This window comes from Camellia sinensis, chromosome 5 (genome assembly GCF_055761805.1).
Source record: "Camellia sinensis isolate YWXY chromosome 5, ASM5576180v1, whole genome shotgun sequence".
NCBI lineage: Eukaryota > Viridiplantae > Streptophyta > Magnoliopsida > Ericales > Theaceae > Camellia > Camellia sinensis.
In genome coordinates this window covers 19,693,621-19,703,730 of record NC_138965.1, presented here as the reverse complement: position 1 = coordinate 19,703,730, position 10,110 = coordinate 19,693,621, and positions in this window count along the sequence as shown.

Genomic DNA, 10,110 nt, shown 5'->3' with positions numbered 1-10,110 from the left:
CGAGCAAAATGGACCGAGCATGCATCATTCGCGTATCCCGAGGCAGGACTGCGGCCGTCCTTTTTCTGTATTTAATTTGTTAAGTTAGAAGGACTGTAATAATTAATTAGCTAGGATAGGTAATTCATTATTTGGGACTGTATATTATTTATCTGGTCCCTCCGAGTGAGGGAAAATTTGTAATAAGTGTGGGTGCGTGTGTGCATGTCTTCCAATCCCACGTCTTTCTCTCCTTTTATTTACCTGCTTATGATGGTAAACTAGGGCATGTTTAATTTAGCATACCTTATGCTTAGCATGCGTGCATCCATACATTTGTCTTACATGCACCGGGCTCGGTACATCATGCTAACTGCATTTGTACTTCAATTCCAAATTGAATACGTGCATCAATTGATTGCATTTCACATGCCATGTTTAGGTTAGCCGAGCCTACTCTAAATTGCATCCTGTATGTGTTGCATTAGTCAAATTTGACATGAACTAGGACCATGCATGTTGGCTAACTAGTTTATTGTTTTGGCACGGAGTACGATGTAAGTATTTTTATGCTTTAGCATATCGCATGCGTGTGAATGCTATCATGACAGCATGCTTACCATGTGGCTAGATGCTTATGTGATATAACTGCTTGAATGCCTGTGGGTGAAGGTTGGATTGTCTGAGTTGGAATAGCTCATTGAAATCCGTGTTTTAGCCTACTTGCGAATAGCAAATTCCAAAACATTTTTTCAAAACAAACGGATATGCAATGTTTATTCCCAAATTAGGCAATCTAGTCTATACTTTTGTGCTGTGCGCATAACATAGTAATTCTAGGTAAATAATCGGGATAAGAACACATAACGTTTTCAAAATCAGATATCATGGTTAGTAGAGGCCGATCTTCGGATCGGGCGAGAGGGGTGCTCATAGCTGACCTTCCCTAATCGTACCCAAGTTCCCGAGCCGAGACAACTTTGGTGATGACGGACACGTGGCCTTTGGCACCGAGTCAGGGTTTCCTAAATTCCCCAAAATAAAATATTTAGGTGGCGACTCTGTATCTGGCAAAGCAGTCCATGTTTGGCACTTCTTTCAAAAATCTGTTTTCTCAAAACGATTTGCCGGATTTGGACTCTTTGGTTCAGATTAAGAACCGTGACGCAAATCGAGTCCGAACTGTAGCGGGGCCCCTCGCGGACGCGTGCTACAGGACGCTTTAAAAGCCGAAAATTGGTGAATGAACTGGCTGCGACACATATCGATCGGCATGAGGTTAGGGTACGCGGCTGGCTAGATTAATAAATCTGCCCTTGCCCCAGCCAGTGCATGAACTTCAAAGGCATTGACCAAAAATTACCGTTTAGATAGTTAGGCCGTTTTAAAAGTCAAAAATTGGTGAATGAACTGGCTACGGCACATATCGATCAGCATGAGGCCAGGGTACGCGGCCGGCTAGATTAATAAATCTGTCCTTGCCCCAACCAGTGCATGAACTTCAAAGGCATTGAACAAAAATTGCCGTTTAGATAGTTAGGCCGTTTTAAAAGCCAAAAATTGAATGAACTGGCTGCGGCACATATCAATCGGCATGAGGCCAGGGTACGCAGCCGGCTAGATTAATAAATCTGCCCTTGTCCCAGCCAGTGCATGAACTTCAAAGGCATTGACCAAAAATTTGCCGTTTAGATAGTTAGGCCGTTTTAAAAGCCAAAAATTGAATGAACTGGCTGTGGCACATATCGGTCGACATGAGGCCAGGGTACGCGGCCGACTAGATTAATAAATTTGCCCTGTCGTTTGGAGAGTAGTGTTAATGAAATTGCCTCGGGGGCGCTGCAAGTATTAGAAATAAATGGGGGGTGGCTGTTTGCGCCAGTAACTTCGCTTACTGTGTTTTCAAGGCAACTTATCGCGAATGGCAAATAGAGTTTTCTTCAACAGCAGAGGCGAAGGCCGAACTTTGGCTAAGCTTGATACTGTGATGAATCACGGCAGAGAAGCCACCTGTGCGGGAAGTGGGGCATCCAAAGAACGGAAAAAACGTTAGCCTCCAAGTCGTTGAAGCAGATCACCCCGAAAAGAGAAACAGCAACGGTGAAGCTCTCCGCGACCGCAACCGTTAAGTTTCGCAGTTTTTGTGGGAAACAGACCAATGACGGAGGTAGACTCCATTATCAGGAACCCAGTGGTGGCGGTCGAATTTGCTCGACAGATTTTTCCACCAGAGGTATAGCAGTCGATGGTTGGCCGACAAGATTTCAATGTCTTTCGAGAGGGAATCCACGGGGCGGTGAAGGGGCTGTACACCGTTTACGAAGTCGACATGCGCCTATGCGCCACGTGGCGGGAGATAGAGAAGATGGATGAAAGGGTCCGCAGTTCGGAGGTTCGGGCAGAGAAAGCCGAGCGCGAACTTAATGAGCTTAGGATGGCTAAAGCCACCGAGCTGCACGTGGCGGGTCGATCTAATCCAATCGTGGATGAAAGGGTGACCCAACGGCTATTGAGTCATGCCATTGCCGATCGAGACACAGCTAACATGTTTGCCGTAGAAAATACGAGATCCAAAGGTTATGAGCAAGGCTTTCATGCGGGCCGGAAGGTTGGGATTGACAAAATGAAGGAGAAGTTTGTAGATGAGGTCTGCCGATGCGAGAATCGGGGATTTAGGCACGGTTGGATCGCAGCACTTCAGGCCGCAGAGGCTCTTCAAGCAAAGGGTGTCGATTCGGCGTTGCCGCGGTACCGACACAATCATTTTCCCTTTTCCGCCTTTGAGGTTGAAAAGAGCGACAATGAGGGAGAGGCCACATAAAAATATTCGTTGTAATGTTCAGGCGCGGATTGCGTCGAAAATTATGTAATTACTTGTCAGATGAATAAAATGATATGTTGTTAATATTCATGTTGGCTTATAATTACTTGTCAAATTGCGTAATTACGTAATTCTTTGGCGTATATATGTTTGCATGTTTTGTGCTTTATTGGACAGAGATTTTTCAAATAAACGGTTTTAGCCGGCTCGTCCTAATGGAGCACGTCACTAAATATTTATTTAGTATGCTCGTTACATTGCCCAAAAACGGTGTTGATAAGACTCTGAATCCGGAATTTTCTTTAGGTATTTATTCGACTCCAGGCTCAGGCTTGGACAACGTCATGCGCCGAAGGGGCTCCGAATCCGGAGACTTTGAATGGCCGATCGTGATATCCACGAAGGGCGCTCCGAATCCGGAGACTTTGATTGGCCGATCGTGATATCCACGAAGGGCGCTCCGAATCCGGAGGCTTTTTCGGCCCAACGGCGTCATATGCCGAAGGGGCTCCAAATCCGGAGACTTTGAGTGGCCGATCGTGATATCCACGAAGGGCGCTCCGAATCCGGAGACTTTGATTGGCCGATCGTGATATCCACGAAGGGCGCTCCGAATCCGGAGGCTTTTTCGGCCCAACGGCGTCATGTGCCGAAGGGGCTCCAAATCCGGAGACTTTGAGTGGCCGATCGTGATATCCACGAAGGGCGCTCCGAATTCGGAGACTTTGATTGGCCGATCATGATATCCACGAAGGGCGCTCCGAATCCGGAGGCTTTTTCGGTCCAACGACGTCATGTACCGAAGGGGCTCCGAATCCGGAGACTTTGATTGGCCGATCGTGATATCCACGAAGGGCGCTCCGAATTCGAAGACTTTGATTGGCCGATCGTGATATCCACGAAGGGCGCTCCGAATCCGGAGGCTTTTTCGGCCCAACGGCGTCATGCGCAGAAGGGGCTTCGAATCCGGAGACATTGAGTGGCCGATCGTGATATCCACGAAGGGCGCTCCGAATCCGGAGACTTTGACTGGCCGACGTGATATCCACGAGGGGCGTTCCAAATTCGAAGGCTTTTTCGGAACACTTTTAGAACAATTTTCGACTAGAATCCTCGTATTACAAAAGTGGAATTTGTACATGGCAAATCGTTTAACACTAAAATCATTCCCCACAAGTCGGGTTTAATGATAAAACTTTCGCAAGTGGGTTGAGTTCCAAGGCCTTGGAAGACTCCTTCCTGTCATATCTTTTAGCCGATATGCCCCTGTTCCTGCGATGGAATCTGTTTGATAGGGGCCGTCCAAGTTTGGACCAAGTTTTCTATCAGCCGACTTCCTGTCGACTGGAAGCACCTTCTTCAGGACCAATTCTCCTGGTGTGTAGCGGCGCAGCTGAACTCGTTGATTGTATGATTTTGCCAACTGTTGCTGGTACAGTGCCATGGACGCAAGGGCGCGGTCTCTTCGTTCCTCGATTAGAATCAAATCCAAAGCCAGCATCATGTCGTTTCAGCCTGTATCAAAAACTTGCGACTTGAGGGTCGGGAGGCCGATCTCCAGGGGTAAGATCGTTTGGTTGCCAAAGCATAGGGCAAACGGAGTTTCTCCGATTGATCTCCTCGGCGTTGTTCGATGAGCCCACAATACACTCGGTAATTCTTCGACCCATATGCCTTTGGCTTTCTCCAGCCTTTTCTTGATGCCGTCCTGGATGGATTTGTTCGAAGCTTCGGCCTGACCATTGCTTTGGAGATAAGCCGGCGTAGAAAAATACGGCCGGATACCATATTTGTTGCACAGTTCTCGGTAAACACTACAATCAAATTGAGTGTCGTTGTCTGAAATAAGGGCTCTTGGAATGCCGAATCGTGTTATGATGTTCCTCCACACAAAGTGTTTAACATCAATGTCTCGAATATGTGTTAATGCCTCCGCTTCGACCCATTTTGTGAAGTAATCTATTGCGACAATCAAGTATCGCTTATTCCCTAGGGCCCTCGACAATGGTCCTACGATATCCAGCCCTCACTGGGCGAACGGCCAGGGACTGGTAATAGAGTTCAGCTCTTCTGCCAGCAAATGGGTTAGTGGGGAGAACTTCTGGCACTGTTCACACTTTTTCGCATAACACTCGGCGTCCGCTCTCATTGTCAGCCAATAATACCCCTGCGTTATAGCTCGATGGGCCAAAGAACGCCCACCAGAATGGGCACCACAATTACCCTCATGTATCTCAGTTAGAATCTCATCGACTTTGTTTGGGTGTACGCATTCCAAATATGGACCAGAGAGGAATTTTTTATAAAGACCTCCTTGCGGATATAAGTAGTATCTCATGGCTTTGTTTCGCAACTTGTGTGCTTCTTTCTTCTCCTCTGGGAGTTGGTCAGAAGACAGGAAAGCAACAAAGGGGTCTATCCAGCTTGGTGCAGATTCTATAACGTTAATCTGGACTTCCTCCAAAGGGCCAATGCTTGGCTCCGGGATGAAACCTACTTCGATGGTCCGTTTAATCTCTGAGTTGATGGCGGAGGCTAGGCAAGCCAAGGCGTCTACATGGGTGTTCTGATCACGCGTTATCTGGTTCAACTCATGATGGTCGAATTTTGCCAACAAGGAATTGGCCGTTTTCATGTAGGCCACCATGCGGTCGTTCCTTGCTGTGTACTCCCGCTTTAGCTGGTTGATCACTAGTTTTGAATCACAAAACACAAGCAAACGCCAAGCGCCAAGAATGTGCACGTTCCGTAAACCGGCTAGGAGGGCTTCGTATTCGGCCTCGTTATTTGATGCTTCGAAGCCAAGTTTGACGACCTGCTAAATTATTGCGCCGTCAAGAGACATGATGATAACTCCGGCTCCACTGCCCCACTGATTGGACGATCCATCGCAATACAACTGCCAAATATCCACAACATAAATCCTCCAGTTCGGCTTCAGTCGAATTTCGTCAGGCTTAAAGTCGGTCAGGACACCAGTGAATTCGACGACAAAGTCGGCAAGCACCTGTCCTTTGATTGAGGTTCTGGGTAGAAATTGAATATCGTATTGGCCGAGTTCCAGAGCCCACTTTGAAACACGTCCGGAAGCTTCTGCACTGCGTAGTACAGACTGGAGGGGATAGTTTGTTAGCACCCCAATGCTATGACCCTGGAAGTAATGCATCAGTTTTCTCGCCGCCATGACTAGGGCTAGGATGAGCTTTTCCAGCGGAAGGTAGCGTGTTTCGGCATCAACCATTGCCTTGCTCACATAATACACCGGCCGTTGCTCTCTCAGCTCTTCCTTTATCAGCACGACGCTGACGGCCTGGTCAGAAACTACCAGATAGATAATGAGCGGGTCACCAAGAGAGGGTGTTGCCAAGAGTGATACTGAGTGGAGGTATGTCTTAAGGCCATTGAAAGTGGCTTCGCATTCGGAGGACCATTCAAAAGCCTTGCCTTGCCGTAGTGTATGAAAGAATTGTCGGCAGCGATCTGTGGAACGGTTGATGAACCTGTTGAGCGCGGCGGCCATCCCCATTAACTTTTGCACCTCTTTTACTGATCGGGGGGAGCTGAGCTCCAGGATTGTTGTGATCTGCCTTAGGTTAGCTTCGATTCCTCGGTGATTGACGATATATCCCAAGAATTTGCCAGAGCCGATTCCAAAGGCACATTTGGAAGCGTTCAGCTTCATTCCATTTCTTCAAGATCGACTATATGATTTTGCTTTACCTTTGACTTGACCACCATATCGTCAATGTACATATCCATTGTGCGACCGAGTTACTTTTTAAACATGGTGGTGACTAGTCTCTGGTAGGTTGTCCCGGCATTCTTTAGCCCAAAAGGCATAACCTTATAGCAGTAGGTTTCTCTTGGGGTGAGGAATGCAGTTTTCTCCTGGTCCTCTGGATGCATGGCAATTTGATGGTAGCCTCTGTAAGCATTGAGGAAATTCATGCGCTGATGGCGTGCTGTAGCATCTACCAGCTGGTCTATCCTTGGGAGAGGAAAACAGTCTTTGGGGCAGGCTTTGTTTAGGTCCGTGAAATCAACGCAGACTCGCCATGTACCGTTCTTCTTCTTCACAACTACAACATTAGAGAGCCATGTGGGGTAGGTAACTTCCCTGATTGCCCCTGCATCAAGCAGCCGATCAACCTCTTTAATCACGGCGGTAGTGTGCTCTGCGACAGATCGCCGGCTTTTCTGAACGATCGGCTTGCACTTAAGGTCAACATTCAAACGATGCTCAGAAACAGTTGGGTCGACGCCCGGCATTTCATATGGAGTCCATGCAAATATATCAAGATTATCGAGCAGGAAGGATACTCGCTGCTATCTGTCGGCTTGATTCAGGGAGGCGCCGACCATGAAGAATCTCTCTGGATTGCCGTCAATCTCAATTCGGTCTAAGTCTTCCGTGGCTTTCTCATTCGGGAGTCGCCCGACATCGTCAAGGCTTTCACGATCCAGCACCTCGATGGAATTAACTTGCAAATCCTTTGGCATCTTTCTGGAGAGGAGATAACATACTTGTGCCGATTGTTGGGAACCATGGATCTGCTCGATGCCGTATTCTGTCGGGAAGCGCAGAAGCTGATGATAGGTGCTTAGGACAGCCCGCATAGTATGCAACCAAGTTTGCACCATGATGAGATTGTACGACAAAGGTAGCCTGACGACTAAGAATTCCACATCCACTGTTTGGGAGCCTGCTCGGACAGGTAGTATGATTTTACCCAACGGATATTCTGGATTTGCGTCGAAGCCGAATAATGGATAAGGAGCAGGAAACAAGTCTGATTCGTTTAAGCCAAGTTTGATGAAAGTCTTGTAATACATAACCTCATAAATACTTCCCTGGTCTATGAGAACGCACTCGATAGTAAATCGGTTGACACGTAGTTCAATGACCAGTGGATCAATGTGGGGGACTATTATGCCGATAAGATCAGAATCATCGAAGGTGATACTCAGAGCTTCATGCGGTCGTTTCACCGGCGTGAGTTGCTTTTGGGATGCAGGGTGTGTTTGAATTGTATGCACGGCTGAGGGCATTGGCAAGCTGTATATCATATGGACGACTGCAAGCGGAGGTGATTCCTGCCGAAGTACAATTGGTCTGGTTGCGCACATTTGGGCATGGTGTTGGGACTGAACATCTCGGACCAACTCCTGAAGGTCTTTCATGGCATAGCTACTGTCACGATCGTGATCTTCGCGATATTCACACCGCCTATCCGTTCTTGTCGTGTCAAGAGGTACCACTGCTTCTGATGGCTTGGTGTAGAACGAGGGGGCCCACTTTATATGCGGACTTTCTCCGGAGGAACTGGAAACTTCAGATTGTCCATTCTTCATGGGATCCATGGATAATAAGTCGGAGCTGCTATCGGTGTCTTGAAGCCGGGCTCGAGGTCGTCGATCACCTGCTTTCAGAGGTCGCTCGGGATTTTGGGGCACGGCTTTTTTGGATTTTGCTACCTCCAAAGCCAAATCCTGACGGAGGCGCTCATTTTCATCGATCAAGTTTTTCAACCTCTGTTCATTTTGCTTTGCTTGCTCCATGATCGCTTGCATTGCCTTATGTTCTGGAGTCGAAGGTGAGGCGAAGTTCAAAATGCATCTTGCTGGGAGAAGCTCCGGTCCGTGTGTGTTTGTTGGAGTGAAAACGTCTACCTGCGCATTTTTATTAGTGACTATTAGAAGGACCTCCGTCACGTCCGCCATGGATATGCTTGAGTATTCCCACAGACGACGCCAGTTGTAGGGAGATGGTTTTTGAAAATACTCTTCTGATCCTGGAGGACGCTCGTGATCCACCGATAGGCACCTCAAAGAAAGTAAACACTTTGGTCGGGGGTGCCGGAATTAGCACTCCGACGGACAAGTCAGTCTCTCGTTCTATATTACTTGTATTCTAAGTTAAACACCACAATTATCACATACCTCTTTCTAGCTGATGTCTCTTCTATTTATATCTTTTCTTCTTTGGGCCTCGGGATTAGTTCCAAATCCAACCTCCTATTCAGCATATTTTGTAATAAATCGATCTTCACTCGACCCCTTGCTTAATCGACTATCTAGCCGAATAAGGTTGGGTCCGAGTTTCTATTGCAATGGTCGAATGTTTCGAATCTTGATTCTTCAATGTTCGACTCTCCGAAATCTCTACGACTCCCAATATTTGGACCCCACACATACACAATGGCAATCCTGCCTTTGAAGGGGTACTTCACTAACTGATGGACTGTTGATAATACAGCCTTCATCTGATATAGCCAGGGCCTTCCCAGTAGTAGATTGAATGTGGCTAGAACATCCATAACATAGAATTCCACCTCATGTTCGGACAGGCCGATTAGGATATTACTCTTAAACGTTCCCATGACATCCCGGCTCGTATTGTCGTAAGCCTGGACAACTTAGGTCGTGGGTGTAAAGCCAATCGGCCTCAAACCGATGGCATAGGCAGTTCTCACTGGGCACACATTGATTATTGATCTGGTATCTATTAACACCACCAGAATCCATTTCTTCCGACTTTCCAAGGTTACATACAAAGGATGGTTGTAGTTGGTGCCCTCGGGAGACAATTCTTTATCCATAAAGGATATTATCAGCGTAACGTCCCCAGAGGTGACAAATGACACCAATTGGTTAGAGGTGGTGTCAATGGGCTGTTTGGTTTGGTTCATTGCTTCGAGCAGGGCTTGTCAATGCTCCCGAGATGCCATTATCAGTCCCCAGATGGATATATCAACCTGAATCTTCTTGAGCTGTTTCAAGACCATGTTTTTCTCAGCATCCTTCTCCTTTGGTTTCTCATCCTCCTTTCCAGAGGTCTCTGGCTGGTCCACCGCTACGAGTTTGAAGTACCGACCACTCCAGGTCATATGATTGATCTCATCGGTATACCAAGTGTCATCTGGGGTATCAGCTTTCCAACCTTCGTCAGTGTATGCATGACTTAGGTCGCTGTCTTCCTACCACTCTCCCGAAGTCATGACCGGACTGGTGTTGGGTTCCATCTGGAGCATATTAACATCACCCTTCCTATCATCATACCATTTCTCTTCCACCATAGCTCAGGTTTCAACATCCCGGTACTTTTTGAGTTTCTTCAACATCCTCTTCCGATCACTGGGATACCATTCAACTTCTCTGGTTATCTGGGCATCACTCATCGTTTTTTTGGGTTCTTCTTTTCATTTTCCTTTAATTTGTTCTATAGTTATCTTCACTTGGATCTCCTCTATCTTTTCTTTTTGAAATTGTTCTAATGCATGTTCCTTCTTAGTAAGAGGTGCAGCCTCAGT